Genomic DNA, 22,041 nt, shown 5'->3' with positions numbered 1-22,041 from the left:
TTTTCTTCACGACGTCATGGTTTCTGCCTGAAGTTTCTTTCGGAAAAAGAGTTCATTAAGTTAAATGTAAAATGAAACCTCGTGGAGACAAAAAGTCATTGCCCCAAATTAAAGTGTAAAATCACTTTGCACCTTTTTGCTCCTCCATCTGAACCGTGTGTAACTTTCCCAGTGAGCTGCTGGATTCTGTAATAAATCACAATGTACTCTTAACCCTTCTGCTGTGTTACTAAACTGGACAGGGTCCCGCAGCACTCTCCTGATCTGTCACTGTTACAAATACTGTTATTGTTTCAGATTAAAGAAAAAATATGAATAATGGAGAAATAAGCAAAATCCCAGATCAGAACTACATTCAGATTGAGTCCAATTTTACTCTGATTTATTGAATAGAAGCTAGAAATACATTCTCTACACAAAATGACTAATTGGACCTTTCCTCCGAATGCCTGGTTTCTCCTTCTCCTTAAGCATTCGGTCCAAATAACCAAATGTTAATCCATTGTTTTGCAGAAGTTCACATTTTGGTGTTTAATTCCATCACTGCACCGCTGTCTTTGTGTTAAACACCAGCTAGTGCCATTCTCACACAGTTTGTATCTTCAACTATCGTGCAACAGTGATTCAACAGGAACAGCAAATGAGCCCCCTCCGTCTGTCACCATAACAAGCTCTACCTTGCTCCTCACCCTGACTGGTGCCCATTTTACTTCCCGTTCTATGCAGCTATTTTGATTAAACTTCATGGCAGCCATTTTGTTTAAGATGCCCACTTTGCCCCTCACTAAAATGGTCGCCCTACCCGTCATCATGATGGCTGCATTACTGGCGGCCATTCCGTTTCAGGTTCAGGGCAGCCATTTTGTTTCAAGTTCAGGGTGGCCATTTTGTTTAACATGGTCATCTTGACCCCAATATGATGTCCACCTTGGCCCAAAGTATGATATCAAACTTGCCCCTCAGTAAGATGGCTGCTGCAGAGGCGGGTATTTTTATCCTGTCCCAGACTTTGAAGTTGTTGCTCATCGTGTCATAGTGGGTGCAACACAGGAGGAGCCATTCGGCCCACCGTGCCTGCGCTGGCTCTTTGAAAGGGCGATCCCATTTCCCTCTCAGCTCTTTCCCCACAACCCTTATCTGAGCAATGTAGTCGTGGTAATGTGTAAATATATACATATTTATATACAAGTTGTTGTTGTAGTAGTTGCTGTGATATATAAATACAAGTTGTTATGTCTATAAGGATTGTCTCTCAATCTTGACATTTTCCTCCTTTCGAAACTGGGCTTTGTTTCTCTCTAAATGAATGTTGCTGAGAGATTGTCCCTGTAACTGAGTGAGGGATCTTACTGTCTATTTGTTTTTTATTAAGTTCTTCGCTTCAGCTGTTTTAAATGACATGAATTTATTTGAATTCTTTAGCGAATTGGAAAAAGCCACAAACTGTACGTTGACCATAAACTAAAAGCTTTTTATCCACTGCTAATTAAAACAAGAGAAAAGAGCAAAGGTAACGTTCTTTCACCTTTTTGTTCCCTGTTCCAGGAACAGAAGAGAAAACGAACTCGGGGCAGTTTGGATCCTGCAGCAAATATTGACCAGGACAGAGAGTCAGACCGGCACCTTTTAGGGGGAATGAGTGAGTGGGAAAGCAGGAGAGAAAACCCTGAAAACTTGTATTAGAGAAAGAGTGAAACAACATGCGCTCTTCAGTCTGTCCCGAGTCTCTCTCTCTCTCTCCCAACTTTCCTCTTTTTTCTTTAGATTCGTTGCTTTGTAACTGGGGATTTTATCAATGGTGTTTACTGAGCGATTGCCTATGGAACGGAATGAATGTGAGTGAGTGTGAGTGTAAGGGAACTCTGGGCTCTTGCTAAGTTTTTTTCATCTCTTGCTTTGTTTTTAATCAATTCCTTATTTCTCTCTCTCTCCAGTGGATTACTTTTGTCGAAATGCCGTAACATGAAGATGTGGAAAGAGAAATTTTGGGAGGAGGAGGAGGAATCCTTGGCAAAGAAGCTTTCTCTCCAGAGGGGACTGACCGAGGCCTTCACCACAGGCTGCACCCAATGTGGCTCATGTGGTTTGTGTCTTGGTTACTGTGGGATCACTGGGAGCACTGTGGGCTCACTGGATTACAGTGCAATCTCAGTGGGGCATTGAGGGATCACTTGGTCACGGTGATCGCTGGCTCTCTGTGGGATCACTGGGTCACTGTGGGATCACTGGATCACTGTGGGATCACAGGTCACAGTGGGCAATTTGGGACCACTGGGAATCTGTGGGATCACTGGGAGATTGTGGGATCACTGGGAATCTGTGGGATCACTTGGCCATTGTGGGATCACTGGGAGATTGTGGGATCACTGGGTCACTGTGGGATCTCTGTGGGGCATTGAGGTTTCATTTGATCACTGGGAGCACTGAGTCACTGTGGCCTCCTCCTGTTCCTGTACTATAGTTTTGATAGGCTGAACGACCGACTCATGTGACAGTATTTACAGGGGTCTGTGGGACTGAGTCAATATGTAAAAGGGAAATCAGGACTGTAGATATTCAGGAAGTCCCCAGCCTGCGACAGTATTTACAGAGGTCTGTGTGAGTGAGTCAATATATAGAGGGGTACAAAGGTCTTTCGATATTCAGACAGTTCCCAGATTGTATCAGTATTTACAGGTGTCTGTGAGAGTGAGTCAATGTGTAAAAGGGTACAAAGGACTGTTTATATTCAGGAAGTCCCCAGACTGTGTCAGTATTTACAGGGGTCTGGGAGTGAGAGTGTCCATATATAAAGTGTAGCAACGACTGTAGATATCCAGAGTTTCCAGATTGTGTCAGTATGCAAAAGGATCTCTGAGAGTGAGTCAATGTGTAAAAGGATACCAAGGACTGTAGATCTTCAGACAGTTCGCAGATTGTGTCAGCATTTACGGGGTTCTGTGGACATTCAAGATGCCCCCAGACTGTGATAGTTTTTGAAGGGGTCTATGGGAGAGAGTCAATATATAAATGGCACCAAGGACTGTAGATATTCAGACAGTTCCCAGATTGCGTCAGCATTTACGAGGTTCTGTGGACATTCGGCAAGTCCCCAGACTGTGATAGTTTTTGAAGGCGTCTGTGGGAGAGAGTCAATATTTACAGGGATATCAATGACTGTAGACATTCTGGGAGTCACCATACTCTATCAGTTCTAATAGGGGTCTTTGACAGTGAGTCAATAAATAAAGGGTTGCCAAGGACTGTGGATATTCTGACAGTCCCTAGATTGTATCATTATTAGCAGGGGTCTGTGAGAGTGAGTCAATATTTGCAGTGCTACCAAGGACTGTAGACATTCACGGAGTCCCCAGACTGTGTCAGTATTTACAGGATTCTGTGACAGTGAGTCAATAAATAAAGGTGTACCAAGGACTGTTGACATTTCTGACAGTTCCTAGATTGTGTTATTATTTACAGGGAGTGAGTCAATACTTAAACGGATACCAAGGACTGTAGACATTCTGGAAGTCCACAGATTGTGTCGGTATTTAAAGGGGTCTGTGAGAGTGAGTCACTATCTGAAGGGGTACCAAATATTGTAGATATTCAGGGAGTCCACAGATTGTTTCATTGTTTACAGGTGTCTTTGAGAGTGATCGATCATTACAGGGGTACCAAGGACTGTAGACATTCAGGAAGTCCCCAGCCTGTGATAGCATTTGAAGGGGTTCTGTGGGAGATAGTCGATATTTACAGGGATACCAAGGACTATAGACATTCTGGGAGTCCCCATACTGTATCAGTACTAACAGGGTTCTGTGACAATGAGACAATAAATAAAGGCATACCAAGCGATGTAGACATTCACGGAGTCCCCAGATCGTGTCAGCATTTGCAGAGGGCTGTGAGAGTGAGTCAATATATAAAATTGTACCAAGGACTGTAGTTCTTCAGACAGTTCCCAGATTGTGTCAGTATATAGAGGGATCTCTGAGAGTGAATCAATATGTAAAAGGGTACCAAGGGAAACAGATATTCCGGGAATCCCGGCGTTGTGTCAGTGTTTACAGGAGTCTGTGTGAATGAGTCAATGTATAAAAGAATATCAAGGACTGTACATATTTAGGAATTCCCCAGAAGGTGTCATCATTTACAGCCGTCTGAGAGAGTGATCAATATAGAAAAAGCTACCAAGGCCTGTAGATATTCAGGAAGTCCCCGGATTGTGTCATTATTTACAGGGGTCTGTGAGAGTGAGTCAATATATAAAAAGGTACCAAGGACTGTAGATATTCAGACAGTTCCCAGATTGTGTCAACATTTACAGGGGTCTGTGAGTGTGAGTCAATATATAAAAGGGTACCAAGGACAGTAGATATTCAGACAGTTCCCAGATTGTGTCAACATTTACAGGGGTCTGTGAGTGTGAGTCGATTATTAAAGGGGTACCAAGGACTGTAGACATCAGGAAGTCCCCAGCCGCTTTATCATTATTTACAGGGGTCTGTGAGAGTGTGTCGATATTTGCAGAGGCACCAAGGATTGTAGAAATTCAGGGAGTCCCCAGACTGTGTCAGCATTTACAAGGTTGTGTGAGAGTGAGACAATCTCTAAAGGGGTACCAAGGATTGTAGATATTCAGGGATTCCCCAGAAATTGTCAGTATTTACAAGGTTGTGTGAGAGTGAGACAATATATAAAGGGGTACCAAGGACAGTAGATTTTCAGCCTGTACCCATATTGTGTCAGCATTTAGAGGGGTCTGTAAGAGTGAGTCAATATATAAAGGGGTAACAAGGACTGTAGATATTCAGGGAGTCCCCAGATTGTCTCAGTATTTACAGCGATCTGTGAGGGTGAGTCAATATATAAAAGGGTACCAAGGACTGTAGTTATCCAGGCAGTTCCCAGAATGTGTCAGTATGTAGAGGGATCTTTGAGAGTGAGTCAATTTGTAAAAGGGTGCAAAAGACTATAGATATTCAGGAAGTCCCCAGACTGTGTCATTATTTACAGGAGTCTGTAAAACGGTACCAAGGACTGCAGATATTCAGATAGTGTCCAGATTGAGTCAGCATTCAAAGGGGTCTGTGAAAGTGAATCAGTATATAAAGGGGTACGAAGGACTGCAAATATCCAGACAGCTCCGAGATTGTGTGATTATTTACAGGGGTCTGTGAGAGTTAGACGATATTTACAGTGGTACCAAGGATTGCAGATATTCAGGAAGTCCCCAGACTGTGTCAATGTTTACAGAGGTCTGTGAGAGTGAGTCAATATATAAAGGGGTACCAAGGACTGTAGATATTCAGACAATTCCCAGATTGTGTCAGCATTTACAGGGGTCTGTGAGAGTGAGTCGATAATTACAGGGGCGCCAAGGACTGCCGACATTCCGAAGGTCCCCAGCCTGTGTCAGTATTTATTGGTTTCTGTGGGAGAGAGTCGATATTTACAGGCATACCATGAACTTAGACATTCAAGGAGTCCCCAGACTATATCATGGTTCTGTGGGAGTTAGTCAATAAATAAAGGGGTACCAAGGACTGTACATATTCTGACAGTCACGAGATTGTATCATTATTTAGACGGGTCTGTGGGAGTGAATCTATATTTACAGGGATACCAAGGACCGTGGACATTCAGGGCGTCCCCACAATTAGTCATTATTTACAGGGTTCTGTGAACGTGATTCATTATATAAAGAGGTACCAAGGACTGGAGATATTTAGGGAGTCCCTAGATTGTGTCACTATTTACAGGGGTCTGTGAGAGCGAGTCGATATTTACAGGGTTACCAAGGACAAGAGCTATTCAGGAAGTACCCAGACTGTGATAACATTTACAGGGGTCTGTGGGAGTGAGTCAATAAATAAAGGGGTAACAAGGACTGTATATATTTGGACAGTCACTCAATTGTATCATTATTTACAGGGGCCTATGAGAGTGAATCAACATTTACAGGGATACCAAGGACTGTAGACATTCAAGGAGTCCCCGGAATGTGTCATTATTTACAGGGTTCTGTGACAGTGAGTCAATATATAAAGGTGTGCCGAGGACTGTAGATATTCAGATAGTTCCAAGATTGTGTCATTATTTACAGGGGTCTGTGGGAGTGAGTCGATATTTACAGGGTGACCAAGGACTGGAGATATTCAGGGAGTCCCCAGATCGTGTCAGTATTTACAGGGGTCTGTGAGAGTGAGTCAATATTGTAAAAGGATGCCATGGACTGTGGATAATCAGACAGTTCCCAGATTGTGTCAGTGTGTAGAGTGATGTCTGAGAGTGAGGCAATATGTAAGAGGTTGCCAAGGACTGTCGATATTCAGACAGTTCCCAGATTGTGTCAGTCTGCAGAGGTATCTCTGAGAGTGAGTCAATATGTAAAAGGGTGCCTTGGACTGTAGATATGCAGGAATTCCCCAGATCGTGTCAGTATTTACAGGGGTCTGTGAGAGTGAGTCAATATATAAAAGGATGCCATGGACTGTGGATAATCAGACAGTTCCCAGATTGTGTCAGTGTGTAGTGTGATGTCTGAGAGTGAGACAACATGTAAAAGGGTGCCTTGGTCTGTACATATGCAGGAAGTCCCCAGACTGTAATAGTATTTACAGGGGTCTGTGAAAGTGACTCGATATTTGCAGTGGTACCAAGGACTGTCGACAATCAGGGAGTCCCCATATTGTGTCATTATTACAAGGTTCTGTGAGAGTGAGCCAATAAATAAAGGGGCACCAAGGACTGTAGATAATCAGGAAGTTCCCAGACTGTGACAGTGTTTACAGGGTTCTGCGAGATTGAATCAATACAGAACCATAGAACCAGAGAATAGATACAGCACACAAGGGGGCTATTCGGCCCATCGTGTCCGCGCCGGCTCGAACAACAACCAGGTGCCCATTCCAATCCCACCTTCCAGCACCCGGTCAGTAGCCCTGCAGCTTAAAGCACTTTAGGTGCAGGTGTATGTACTTTTTAAAAGAGTTGCGGGTCCCTGCCTCCACCATCAATTCGGGCAGCGAATTCCAAACATCCACCACACTCTGGGTAAAAAAGTTTTTCCTCATGTCCCCTCTAATCCGTCCGCCAATCAGCTTAAATCTATGTCCTCGAGTTCTTGAACTCTCCGTGAGGGGGAACGGGTACTTCCTGTCTCCTCTATCTGGGCCCCTCATAATTTTGTACACCTCAATCAAGTCTCCCCTCAGCCTCCTCTGCTCCAGGAAAAAAAAACACAGCCTATCCAAACTCTCTGCAATTTACAAGACCTGGCAATATTATTGTAAATCTTCTCTGCACTCTGTCCAGAGTAATTACGGCCTCCCTGTAATATATAAAGGGATACCAAGGACTGGAGATATTCAGACAGTTGCTAGATTGTGCCAGTATTTACAGGGGTCTGTGAGCTTGAGTCAACATATAAAATGATGCCATGGACTTCAGATATTCATTGAGTTCCCAGATTGTGTCATTAATAGAGGGATCTCTGAGATTGAGTCAATATGTAATAAGGTACCAAGGATTGGAGATATTCAGGAATTCCCCAGAATGTGACAGTATTTACAATGGTTTGTGAGAGTGAGTTAATATATGAAGGGGTGCCAAGGACTGGTGATATCCATAGAGTTCCCAGATTGTGTCAGTATTTACAGCGGTCTTTGAGAGTGATTCAATATATAAAGGGGTACCAAGGACTGTAGATATTGAGACAGTCCCCAAAATGTGTCAGTATTTACAGGAGCCTGTGAGAGTGAGTCGATATTTGCAGTGGTAACAAGGACTGTAGATATTATGACAGAACCTGGATTGTGTCAGTATTTACAGGTTCCCATGGGAGTGAGTCAATATCTAAAGTGATCCCAAGGACTGTAGATATTCAGGGTGTCCCCAGAATGTTCCAATATTTAAAAGATTCTGTGAGGGTGAGCAATATATATAGGCGTACCAAGGATTGTAGATATTCAGGGAGTTCCCAGATTGAGCCAGTATTTACAGAGGTCTGTGAGAGTGAGTCAATATATAAAGTGCTGCCAGGGATTGTATACATTCCGCAGTAACCAGTCTATATCAATATTTACAGGGGTCTGTGCGGCAGGTTCAATATTTACAATGTTACTAGGCAGTGTACACATTTAGACAGTCCACAGATTGCGTCAGGAAATCCAGAAGTGGATCAATATTTTAAAGTATCCAGAGCCTTTCTCATAGTCTGTATGAAGAACTGAAGGGAAATCCATAGAGTGTGCGAATATTTACAGTAGAATTCAAAGTCTGTGCCATTATTTACAGGTAGATCCAGAGACTGCCCCGATATTTACAAGACGGCCCATAGACTTGCCAATATTGACGGCGTATCCAGAGATTGTACCAATATTTGCAGAATTGTCTCCAAACTGACCAGTAGAATGGTTCAGTTCCCATCTCTGAGTTTAAACCCATCCCTTGTGAAGTGGGTAGAAACTCTGTGAAATTGAAGGATTTCACTCAGAAATAATCTGCAATCTGTAAATAAAGCTTCTCTCCCTTCACATCAGTGCTGTCAGACTGTGGGTCTCATAGATTCTCTTCTTCCAAATATTTATTAAAATTATATACTGGGCTTTGCGCTTTCCATCTGTGTAATATTTGGTTAAATATTTCTTGTGATATATACATTGTTGGATTTAAAGTTGTTAACTGAATCTGTTTGTTCAGTGACTGTAATTAATGTCAGCCTCCATGGGCCCTAATTGTGCCACTGGAGTGTTTCTCCCTGCTATTAATAAGTGACTACTTTCAACATGTTATCCCACAGTGTCAGTGGGAGCATGTCACGCTAGATTTATGCGCGCGCATTCCGGACGCCACCTGGGCGCATAAGGAGGCCTCATAGCGCCGAGACAACGGGCGTTACACGACCCAGTTTATAGCCCAGTGAGAGTGACACATCGGGGAAGGCTTCACAGTGTTGGAAATGCAGTGAAATACATTGAAGTGTTTATAAACACGGGGAACTGACATGCCAGAGGAGGCCTCACAGTGTTGGACACGGAGTGAAATACAGTGAAGTGTTGATAAGCACTGAAAGCTGATACACCAGGGGAGGCCTCACAGTGTTGGAGACAGAGTGAAATACAGTGAAGTGTTTGTAAACACTGAAAGCTGATAGACCAGGGGAGGCCTCACAGTGTTGGACACGGAGTGAAATACAGTGAAGTGTTTATAAACACTGAAGGCCTCACAGTGTTAGAAATGTATTGAAATGTTTATTAATGGAGAGCTGACACATCGGAGGAGGCCTCACAGAGTTAGAAATGCAGTGAAATACATTGAGGTGTTTATAAACACAGGGAGCTGACACACCAGGGGAGCCTCACAGTTTTGGACACGGAGTGAAATACGGTGAAGTATTTTTCAACACTGAAAACTGATACACCAGGGGAGGCCTCACAGTGTTGGACATGGAGAAAAATACAGTGAAGTGTTTATAAACACTGAAAGCTGATACACCAGGGGAGGCTTCACAGTGTTGGCGACGGAGTGAAATACAGTGAAGTGTTTATAAACACAGAAAGCTGACACATAGGTACATTGGAAGATCGGAACAGGATTAGGCGATTTGGCCCCTCGAGCCTGTTCCACCTTTCAATGAGATCATGCTTAATCTGTGACCTAACTCCACATATCAGCCTTAGCCCCATATCCCTTCATACATTTGGTTACCATAAATCTTTCAATATCAAATTTATAATTAATATTTGAGCTAGCATCACCTGCTGTTTGAGGAAGAGATTTCCAAACTTCTCCCACCCTTTCCCTGCAGAAGTGTTTCCGAACTTCACTCCTGAAAGTCCTGTCTTTAATTTTCAGGCTCTGTCCCCTAGTCCTCGACAGCCCAAACAGCGGAAATAATTTCTCTCTTTCGATCCGACCAGGTCCCCTTAACACCTTGAAAACTGCGATCAAATTACCCCTTAATCTTCTAAATTCCAGGGAATACAAGCCTGGTTTGTTTACTCTCTCCTCGGAATTTAACTCTTAGTGTCCAGGTATCATTCCAGTAAATCTGCTCTGCACTCCCAAGGCCAATATGTCCTTCCTAAGGTGTGGCACCCAGGACTGAACACAGTACTCCAGGTGTATAGGACTTTGTATAGCTGTAGCATAATTCTACCCACGTATTCCAGTCCTCTATATATATGAAGACCAGCATTCCAATAGCCTTCTAAGAATAGTTTCTGTACCTGTCCATGGCATTTTAATGATCTATATACATGGACCTCTAAGTCTCTTGTGATTTTGTGATTTCAGTTCCCACTGCTGTTTCTCTGCACCAGTTACAAAGTACAGTCCTGGTCACACTGCTGCTGAGACCCTGTGCTTCTGCCATCTCAAGCCTTCATTTCTCCAACACTCTCGCCACCTCACATATTTAAATTAGTCGAGCGAGGAAATATCACCTGGAATCACAGAGCCTTACCCTGATATCTCACGGTGTGACCCATCCAGTTAAAACAGTCTCACCCTGAGATCTCACGGTGTGACCCGTCCAGTTAAAGGGGTCTCACACTGTGGTCTCACTTTGATACCCGTCCACTTAACGGGGACTCACCCTGAGATCTCAAGGTTTTACCTGTCCAGTGAAAGGGGCCTCACCCTCTGATCTCACGGTATGACCCGTCCAGTTAAAGAGGCTTCACCCTGTGATCTCAAGGTGTGAAACGTCCAGTTAAAGGGGCCTCATCCTCTGATCTCACGGTTTGATCTGTCCAGTTAAAGGGGCCTCACCCTCTGATCTCACGGTTTGAACCGTCCAGTTAAAGGGGCGAGAGAGAGACAGAGGAAATTGTCCCAGCTCCAGAAACGCATGCAGGATCTGCTCCAGCTGCAGTCGATGGGGATCGATGTCCGGGAGGAACTCAGAGAGTTGAAGGATCAGCAAGTCTCGATCTTCACCTCCGAGGCCTCGAAGATCACCTTTCGGTCCAGAGTCCGCTCCGTGGGGCAGTGCGAGAAGTGCTCGTGTTTCTTCTTTCAGAGGGACCTCTGGTGATCAGCAGCCTGAAGGAGGAAGAGGGCTCCGTGACGTCTTCACAGACAGACATACTGACGATCAGCAAGTCCTTTTATGCCGGGCTGTATGACGCGAAGCCCAGAGACAGCACGGCCTCTCAAACCTTGCTGTCCTCTGTCACGGAGGTCTTAGAGGACAGCGAGCGGGAGAGCATGGATCGGCGACTGACCTCGGACGATGCTGACAAAGGCCGTCCAGTCCTTCGAGAAGAGTAGAACTCCGGGGAGCGATGGTTTACCGGTTGATTTGTACTCGGCTTTGTGGGATTGGATTGGCACAGGCCTACTGTAAGTGTACGGGGGTATGCTTCTGGCAGGCAGCATGTCAGAGTCCATGAGAAATGACATCATCACCCTCATCTGAAAGCAGAAGGGGGAGAGGGAATAAATCAGAAATTGGTGACACATTTCCCTGCTAATGCTGACTACAAGATTCTGTCGAAGGCCATCGCCAACAGGCTCGAATCTGCTCTGGAGTGGGTGAACCACCCCGATCAGACATGTACTTTACCCGGCAGGACGACCTCCTTGTACTGCTCTGGGATACGTAAGCCTACGTGCAGGGCAGAGGGGTGAACACCTGCCTCTTCAGCCTGGGCTAGGGGAAGGCCTTCGACATAATATCCCACACATACATGATGGACACGCTCTACAAAAGAGGGTTTGGGGAGGGAATCCGCGATTGGATCCGACTGCTCTATATGGACATCCATCGCGCAGTCCTAATCAATGGGCGGGAGTCAGAGAGTTTTCCAATTAAATCTGGAGTCAGGCAGGGCTGTCTTCTCTCTGCGGTCTTTTTCATGTGTTTGGGGTGTCCATCAGGAAGGACACAGGTATCAGGGGGATGACGATCCCAGGTGGAGGCTCTCAGGTTTAGGCCTCCTTGTACATGGATGACGTCACTGTCTTTTGCTCCGATCAGCAGTCGGTTCACAGACTGATGGGCATCTGCGAACGCCTCGAGCTGGCCTCAGGGTCCAGTGTGAACCGCAGTAAGAGTGAGGCGATGTTCTATGGCAGGTGGGAGACCCGATTCTTTGTCCCTTTCGCCGTCAGGTCCGGCTACCTGATGGTGCTGGAGATCGGTTTCGAGGCCCCAAGACTCCACCAAAAAAATGGGAGGAGCTGGTTGCCAAGGCCAAACAGAACCTTGGTATATTGAGGGGACGCTCTCTCACCGTAGCCAACAAGAACCTGGTGATAAGGTGTGAGGTACTCGCGGTGTTGTTCTACGTGGCCCAGGTCTGGCCCATTCCCACAGCTCCGTCACCAAACTCATCCGAGCTATCTTCCACTTTGTCTGGAGAACGCGTCCACAGGGACACCATGTACAAGCCTTCCAGACAAAGGTGGCAGAAGCGTCCCCAATGCTGCCTTGATCCTGATGGACACCTTTGCGCGTGGCTGCCTACGGATGTGTGTGGTGCCCCGGTCTGCAAACACCAAGGGTCCCTACGTGCTGATGTTTCTACCTGTCCAATACACTGAGAAAACTGGGTCTGGCCATGCTGGCCGAGCAGAAGCAGGACCGCCCCGTCCAGCTGGACCGACCCAGCTCCCCCCCTCCACCACCCACCTGTCCCAGGTGGAGAAGTTCCTGAGGAGGAACCACTTCGATCACAAGGCCGTCAGACAGTGGTCGCCGAGGAACGTTCTGTGGGTCCTGCAGGAAAAGGAGAAGGTGGATCCAATCGGGCAGTTCCCCGACCAGACGGTCGATGCCATTTGGCAGAAAGTCTCGTCGCCGGAACTGACCAACAGGCAACGGGATGTGGTCTGGATGGTGGTGAGAAGGACCCTCCCAGTGCGGTCCTTCCAACACACACGGAATCTCAGCACCACCTCGAGCTGCCTTCAAGGCTACAATGGGGACGAGACCGTTGTCCGTCTCCTGGTGGACTGGACTTTCACGCAGAATGTGTGGAGAGAGATGCGTTGCTATCTGTCCCAGTTCATCTCCAACACCTCGGTAACACATGACGCTGTGCTCTACGGGCAGTTTCCCAGAAGGCACACCGAGACAGATATCAACTGCTGCTGGAAGACCATCAACTCAGTGAAGGAGGCTCATTGGTCCTCCCAAAACCTGCTGTTCTTCTAGCTGAAGGAACGGTCCACGACCGAGTGTTGCCGACTGACACACTCCAAGGTCCAGGGGAATGTGCTGCGGGACGCACTGAGGCACGGTGCAGCCTATGCAAGGGCTCGATCGGAAAAGGCTACTGTGTGAAGCCATCCCACTATGCAGAATGTATTATATGATATGTAGTGTGTTTTCTATTGAAATAATGGGATCATAGTGTGTGCGATCTGTTTTGTATTTTTTTGAATTGAAATTGCGACTTTTACACTGAACTGTATGTATCCTTAAATTTTATGAAATAAAGTATATTTTGAAAATACAAAGAATTGATGCACAATGGCACTCCTCTGAGCAGCGAGAGACCTGTCCGACTGACAGAAAGTCTTTTTTTGCCTGAAAGTTCGTGCGGTTTGACGTGTTGTTGCTCAAAGGCGGAGCGCTGGTGAAAAGAGGCAAATGCTCGAGCAAATCAGCCGTGTTCAGACAGACACGGAACGCTTTCGGGTTTGAGAAAGGAAAAGCACCAACATTTTAAGCAGTAAGCAGTCTGTAAAGTGAAGAAAGCGGCCTAGAGCTCAATACCGTTTACTCCAAAACCACTATTTTGAGCCGGAATTAAACCAGCGATTTAAGAGTGATTTTGCTTTCAAGTTTGAATCTCTACACATTTTCTGCATTACCAGCTGAGCTATCGAAGGGAAGCAGCAAAGGTCTCTCTCTTTGGTAATTGTTCACCGTGCGCCTTTTGACACTCCCCGACTCGTAGAATCACGTGGGCATGACCGAGACTGATTCGGTCCCTGCTCATACCGCAGCGCTGTGGGAGTGTGATCTCCGACTTACTCTCCACACCCTGGGACAGTGGAGAAATGGGGAACGTGCCTGACCAGAATTCAGAAAACTGATGGTTCGATTTCGACCTGGATGGATGGTTTTTGCAAACTGCCGATTAGTTTATGACTTTACACCTTGCAAACTGTCCTACATGTTTGTGCTGCCTGGACATCTAGACATCAAATGCCTTCTTAGCGCAGCAGGCAGCGCGTCAGTCTCATAATCTGAAGGTCCTGAGTTCAATCCTCAGAGAAGGCATAATTAAGCTTTCTTTTTCCATCTTTGCTCAAGACCAAAATCAAGAATTTTTGCTTCCTGCAGCACACCAAAAGATTTGCTGCCGATTGACCTCTCTGTACCATAGCACGCAGCACCTCACGAAGGGGATAATCTCCGAAAGCTTGTGATTTTAAAATAAAATTGTTGGACTATAACCTGGTGTTGTAAGATTCCTTACATTGGAAAGTTGAAAGAGCGACCTTGAGTTAATTGCTGCTTCTTCCAAAAGTACACTCGCTCCTTCAAGCCGGAATTGAAACATCGATCGAAGGAAAACTTTATTTTGAGTTTAATTAACTGTTATTTTCCGCTCAACCAGCTGAGCTATCGAAGGGAAGCAGCAAAGGTCCCTCTCTGTAGTGATTGCTCACCGTACGCCCTTTGACACTCCCGGACTCGTGGAGTCGTGTGGGCATGACCGAGACTTGCTCGGTACCTGCTCATACCGCAGTGCTGTGGGACTGTGATCTGTAACTTACTCTGCACACCCTGGGCCAGTCAAGCAATAAATAACGTGTCTGACGACACATCAGAAGATTGTAGGTTTGACTCCTACTTGGCTGGATGTTTTTTGCAAACGGCCCATTACTTGATGACTTTAGATACCTTGCAAACTGTCCTACTTGGAAGTGTTGCCTGCCCGTTTCCGGCATAAGTGCGTTCTTAACACAGCAAGTAGTGCATCAGTCTCACTAACCTTGAATAATTCTGAGTTCAATCATCAGAAAAGATATCGGGACCTATGAAGCATCTTTGTATCTCTCATCTTTCCATCTTGGCTGAGCACCAAAATGAAGAACTTTTGCTTACTGCAGCAAACCAGAAGATTTGCTGCCCCTTGACCTCTCTGCATCGAAGCTTAGGATTTACGTTGGTTATAGCCTCTCTGACAAATGACAAACATTTTAGTTTCTGGACAACTGCCCCAAGATAAAGGGTGAGAGGAGAATACAAGTATCGACGTTGCTACCTCTTACATGCGAAGCGAGCGCTCTACCATTTGAGTTAACCCCCGTTGCTAGTAATCAATTGCCCTTCACAGTAGCCGCTTCACACTCGCCTCCATGCAGCGCCACGAATGGTAGAAAAATCTTTAATTGGCACCCTCCCTGAATATATTCAGTGCTTTGCTCCAATCGGCGGTATCGAGCATCAGCAAGTGAGCAAAAGCAGAACGGGAAGCCACAGTAATCGTGAATGATGCTGAGAAGAGCCCGAGCATGCGGAAGGTTGAAGAAGTCACCGGAAGGAACAGCTGCCCCGAGCTTGAGGGAACAGCGGGAGCTCTGTCTGTCTGAGAGAAGACTTTTTTGTCTGAAAGTGGTTTGAAGTGTTGTTACACAAAGGCACTCCCTCCTGGTGAACAGAGGCAAATGCTCGAGCAAAACAGTCATGTTCGGACAGACACGGAAAACTTTAAGGTTTGAGGAAGCAAAAGCGCCAACATTTTAAGCAGTCTGTAAAATTAAGAAAGCGGCCTTTAGCTCAATACCGCTTACTCCAAAAGCATGTTCGCTACTTTGAGCCGGAAGTAGACCAGCGATTTAACTTTCAAGTTTTAATCTCTCCAAATTTTCCGCACTACCAGCTGAGCTATCGAAGGGATGGAGCAAAGGTCCCTCTCTTTGATGATTGTTCACTGTGCGCCTTCTTACACTCCCGGACTCGTCGAGCCGCGTGTGCATGACCGAGACTGTCTCGGTACCTGCTCATACCGCAGCGCTGTGGGAGTGTGAGCTCCTACTTGCTTTCTACATCCTGGGCCAGTGGAGCAGTGGGTAACGTGTCTGACCAGAATTCAGAAGATTGTAGGTTTGATTTCTACCTGGATGGATGGTTTTTGCAAACTGCCGATTAGTTTATGACTTTACACCTTGCAAACTGTCCTACTTGGTAGTGCTGCCTGACAAGTACCATGTTAAGTGCCTTCTTAGCGCAGCGGGCAGCGCGTCAATCTCATCATCTGAAGGTCCTAAGTTTAATCCTCAGAGAAGGCATAATAAAGATTTTTTTTACCATCTCTCACCTCATCTTTGCTCAAGACTAAACTCAAGAATTTTTGCTTCCTGCAGCACACCAAAAGATTTGCTGCCCCTTGACCTCTCTGTACTGTAGCACGCAGTGAAATTTAAGAAATACATGGACCATGGGCTTGCTAAAAACTGACGCCACATTTATTTCTGGACAATTGACCCAAGTCAAAAGGTGAGTGGAGAATGCAAGAATCGATCCTGCTATCTCTCACATGCTCAGCGAGCACTCGGCCAGAATATAGAAAGATTACAGCACGGAAGGAGGCCATTCGACCCATCGAGTCCACGCTGGATTTATTCAAGAGCAATCCAGCTCGTCCCACTCCCCCGCTCCATCCCTTCCATTTTTTTTCCTTTCCATGATTGAATCACCCAGATCCTAAACACTCGCTTTGTAAAAAAGTGTTTCCTCAGGTCACCTTTGGTTCTTTTACCAATCACCTTAAATCTATGTCCTCTGGTCCTTCACCCTTCCGCCAATGGGAACGGTTTCTCTCCATCTACTCTGATTGGGCCATTCGTGATTTTGAAGATATCTATCAAATCTGCTCGCATCCGTTTCTGTTCCAAGGAGAACAACCTCAGCTTCTCCAGTCTACCCACGTAATTAAAGTCCCTCACGCCTGGAATAATTCTCATAAATCTCTTCTGGACCGACTCCAAGACCTTCACATCTTTCCTAAAGTGCGGTGCCCAGAACTGGACACAATTCTGCAGTTGTGGTCGAACCAGTGTTTTATAAAGGTTCATCATGACTTCCATACTTTTGTAGTCTATCCATAAAGCCCAGGATCCCCTATGCTTTTTTAACCGCTTTCTCAACCTGCCCTGTCACCTTCAACGATTTGTTCACATATACACCCGGATCTCTATTTTCCTGTACCCCTTTTAGAGTTGTGCACTCTGGTTTACGTTACCTCCCCTGTTATTTCTGCCGAAATGCATCACTTTGCAATTTTCTGTGTTAATTTTCATCTGCCACATGTCCGCCCATACCACCAGCCTGTCTATATTCTCTTGAGGTCTATCACTATCCTCCTCACTGTTCACGAAGCTTCCATGTTTTGCGTCATCTGCAAATTTTGATATTGTGCCCTGTACACCCAAGTCCAAATCATTAATATATATCAAGAAAAGCAGTGGTCCCAGCACTGACGGCTGTGGAACACCACTGTATACCTCATTCCAGTCCGAAAAACAACCGTTCACCACTACTCTCTGTTTCCTGTGCTTTAGCCAATTCTGTATCGATGTTTCTACTGCCCCTTTATTCCATATTTGAGGTTGTTCCTTGTAAATTGCCCTTCACAGTAGCTGCTTCGCACTCGCCTCCAGGCAGCTCCACGACCGACCTTGGGTTGGCCCCCTCCTTGAATACATCAATACTTTGCTCGAATAGGCGCTATCGAGCATTAGCAAGTGAGCAACAACAGAACGGGAAGCCACAGTAATCGTGAATGATGCTGAGAAGAGCCCGAGCCTGTGGAAGGTTGAAGAAGTTACCGGAAGGAACAACTGCCCCCAGCTTGAGTGAACAGCGGGAGCACTGTCTGTCTGACTGAGAGAAGTCTATTTTGCTTGAAAGCGGTTTGAAATTTTGTCACTCAAAGGCACACCCTGCTGGTGAACAGAGGCAAATGCTCGTGCAAAACAGCCGTGTTCGGACAGACACGGAAAGCTTTCAGGTTTGAGAAAGGAAACGCGCCAACATTTTAAACAATAAGATGTCTGTAAAGTTAAGAAAGCGGCCTTGAGCTCAGTACCGCTTACTCCAAAAGCATATGCGCTACTCCGAGCCGGAATTAAACCAGCGATTTTGCTTTCAAGTTTTAATCTCTACAAGTTTTACCACATTACCTGCTGAGCTATCGAAGGGAAGCAGCAAAGGTCCCTCTCTTTGATGATTGTTCACCGTGAGCCTTCTGACATTCCCGGACTCGTGGAATCGCGTGGGCATGACCGAGACTGACTCGGTACCTGCTCATACTGCAGCGCTGTCAGCGTGTGAGCTCCTCCTTACTCTGTGCGCCCTGGGCCAGTGGAGCAATGGGTAACGTGTCTGACCAGAATTCAGAAGATTATTGATTCGATTACGACCTGGATGGATGTTTTTTGCAAACTGCCGATTAGTTTATGACTTTACACCTTGTAAACTTTCCTACTTGTTAGTGGTGCCTGATAAATTTCCCGTTATGTGCCTTCTTAGCGCAGCAGACAACGCGTCAGTCTCATAATCTGCAGGTCCTGAGTTCAATCTTCAGAGGAAATATCATAAAGGTTTTTGTCCATCTCTCACCTCATCTTTGCTCAAGACCAAAATCAAGAATTTTTGCTTCCTGCAGCACACCAAAAGATTTGCTGCCCCTTGACCTCTCTGTACCGTAGCACGCAGTGAAGTTTAAGAAGTACATGGACCATGGGCTCGCTGTATTTTGGCGACACTTTTGTTTCTGTACAATTGACCCAAGTCAAAAGGTGAGTGGAGAATGCAAGAATCGATCCTGCGATCTCTCACATGCTCAGCGAGCACTCGACCAGAATCAGACAACAATTACAGCACGAAAGGAGGACATTCGACCCAGCGAGTCCACGCTGGATTCATTCAAGAGCAATCCAGCGAGTCCCACTCCCCCGCCCCATCCCCGTAGCCCTTCCATTTTTTTCCTTTCCATGATGAATCATCCCCTCGGGCAGTCCATTCCAGTTCCTAACCACTCGCTGTGTAAAAAACTTTTTCCTCATGTCACCTTTTGGTTCTTTCACCAATCATCTTAAATCTATGACGTCTGGTCCTTCATCCTTTCGCCAATGGGAACGGTTTCTCTCTATCTATTCTAATTGGGCCTTTCGTGATTTTGAAGACATCTATCAAATCTGCTCGCAACCGTCTCTTTTCCAAGGAGAGCAACCCCACCTTCTCCAGTCTACCCACGTAACTAAAGTCCCTCACCTCTGGAATACTTCTAGTAAATCTCTTCTGGACCGACTCCAAGACCTTCACATCTTTCCTAAAGTGCGGTGCCCAGAACTGGACACAATTCTGCATTTGTGTCCGAACTGGTGTTTTATAAAGTTTCATCATGACTTCCATACCTTTGTAGTCTATTTATAAAGCCCAGGATCCTGTGTGCTTTTGAACCACTTTCTGAACCTGCCCTGCCACCTTCAATGATTTGTGCACATACACCCCCAAATCTCTCTGTTCCTGTACCCCTTTTAGATTTGTGCTCTCTAATTTATATTGCCTCTCCTCGTTATTCGTACTGAAATGCATCACTTTGCATTTTTCTGCATTAATTTTCATCTGCCGCATGTCCGCCCATGCCACCAACGTGTCTATATCCTCTTGAATTCTATCACCATCTTCCTCATTGTTTACTATTCTTCCAAGTATTGTGTCATCTGCAAATCTGGAAATTATGCTCTATACACCCAAGTCCAAGTCATTAATGTATATCAAGAAAAGCAATGGTCCCAGGACCAACCCCTGGGGAACACCACTGTATACCTCCCACCTGTCAGAAAACCAACCGTTCACCACTACTCTCTGTTTCCTGTCCCTTAGTCAATTCTGCATACATGTTGCTACGGCCCCCTTTATTCCATATTTGAAGTTGTTTCTTGTAAAGTGCCCTTCACAGTAGCTGCTTCGCACTCGCCTCCAAGCAGCTCCACGACCAGCAGAGAAATCTTGCCTTGGGTTGGCCCCCTCCCTGAATACAATCAATACTTTGCTCCAATCGGCTGTATCGAACATCAGCAAGTGAGCAACAGCAGAACGGGAAGCCCCAGTAATCGTGAACGATGCTGAGAAGAGCCCGAGCCTGCGGAAGGCAGACAAGGTCACCGGAAAGAAATAGGCGCCCGAGCTTGAGGGAGCAGCGAGAGCCCTGTCTCTCTGACTGACGGATAGAAGACTATTTTGCCTGAAAGCGATTTGAAGTGTTGTTACTCAAAGGCACTCCCTGCCGGTGAGCAGAGGCAAATGCTGGAGCAAAACAGCCGTGTTCGGGCAGACACAGAAAGCTTTCAGGTTTGAGGGAGGAAATGAGGTCTCCTGTGCCTCAGCGCCAACATGTTAAGCCGTCGGCTACCTGTTAAGTAAAGAGAACGGCCTTGAGTTAATTGCTGCTTACTCCAAAAGCACGTTCGCTACTTCAAACAAGCAACCTAAGGATGATTTTGATCTGTTATTTTACAACAGTTCTCCGCTCTACCAGCTGAGCGATCGAAGGGAAGCAGCAAAGGTCCCACTCTTTGGTGTCAAAAGGCGCAGAGTGAACAATCACCAAAGAGAGCAATCTTTGCTGCTTCCCTTCGATCGCTCAACTGGTAATGCAGAGGACTGTAGTCGAAAACAAAGCAAAGTCATCCTTAGGTTGCTGGTTTCATTCTGGCTCCAAGAAATGAGTGTGCTTTTTGAGTAAGCAGCAATTAGCTCAAGGCCGCTTTCTTAACTTTATAGGCAGCCTAGAGCTTAACATTTTGGCGCTGAGGCACAGGAGATCATGAGTTTCCTTTCTCAGACCTGAAAGCTTTCTGTGTCTGCCCTCGCACGGCTGTTTTTTCAAGCATTTGCCTCTGCTCTCCAGCAGGGAATGCCTTTGAGCAACAACACGTCAAACCGCACTCACGTTCAGGCAAAAATGCCTTCCATCAGTCAGACAGGACTCCCGCTGCTCCCTCTATCTCGAGGCCGCTATTCCTTTCCTGTGACCTCATCTGCCTTCCGCAGGCTCGGGCTCTTCTCAGCATCATTCACGATTACTGTGGCTTCCCGTTCTTCTGTTGCTCATTTGATGATGCTCGATACCGCCGATTGGAGAAAGTATTGAATATATTCAAGGAGGGGTCCAATCCAAGGCAAGATTTCTCTGCAATTGGAGGTAAGTGTGAAGCGGCTACTGTGAAGGGAAATTTACTAAAAATAACTGGGGAATCAGCTCAAATGGTCGAGCGCTCGCTTAGCATATGAGAAGTAGCAGGATCGACACCCGCCTTCTCCACTTTTTTTTTTAACCTGAGGGCAATTTTCCAGAAACAAAAATGTCAGTTGTCAGTGAGCCCATAACCCACGGAAATCCTAAACTTCAATACAGAGGTCAAGGGGCAGCAAATCATTTGGTGTGCTGCAATGAGCAAAAGTTCATGATTTTGGTGTTCAGGAAAGATGGAAAAAGATCCACAAATGCTGATGCTTTTCTCTGAGGATTGAATTCAGGACCATTCAGGTTAATGAAACCGATGCACTAATTGCTGTGTTCAGAATGCGCTCACGATGGAAGCCGCCAGTCAGCACTACCAAGGAAGACAGTTTGCAAGCTCTCGAAAGTCAAAAAGTAATGGGCAGTTTGCAAAAGCCATCCAGGCAGATAGGAGTCGATCGGACAATCGTCTGGACATATTATCCATTGCTCCAGCGTGCGCAGAGTAAGTAGCACCTCACACTCCCACAGTGCTGTGATATAATCGGGAACCGAGTCAGTCTCGGTCATGCACACGCGACTCCTCGAGTCCGGGAGTGTCAAAAGGTGCACGATGAACAATCAACAAAGAGAAGGATTTTTCGCTGCTTCCCTTCTTGAGCTCAGCTAGTCGAGGAGAGTATAATTAATTAACATCAAAGCAAAATCATTCTTAGATCACTGTTTCAATTCCAGTTTGAAGGAGCGAGTGCACTTTTGGATTAAGCAGGAGTTAGCTCAAGGCCGCTCTTGTAACTTTTCAGGCAGTCGACAGCTCTCAACATGTCGACACCTCTTTTCC

General features: G+C 45.9%; 1 non-coding gene across 1 annotated transcript; it reads left to right on the top strand.

The window, feature by feature from the left end:
- The first annotated feature begins 14,148 nt into the window (after nucleotides 1-14,148).
- trnam-cau (transfer RNA methionine (anticodon CAU)) lies at nucleotides 14,149-14,221 on the top strand. The gene has a single exon. It is a non-coding gene; the product is annotated as a tRNA-Met (tRNA).
- Nucleotides 14,222-22,041: the final 7,820 nt, after the last annotated feature.

The sequence above is a fragment of the Heptranchias perlo genome, unplaced genomic scaffold (assembly GCF_035084215.1).
Source record: "Heptranchias perlo isolate sHepPer1 unplaced genomic scaffold, sHepPer1.hap1 HAP1_SCAFFOLD_47, whole genome shotgun sequence".
Lineage (NCBI taxonomy): Eukaryota > Metazoa > Chordata > Chondrichthyes > Hexanchiformes > Hexanchidae > Heptranchias > Heptranchias perlo.
This window is presented reverse-complemented; position numbering and strand designations above follow the sequence as displayed.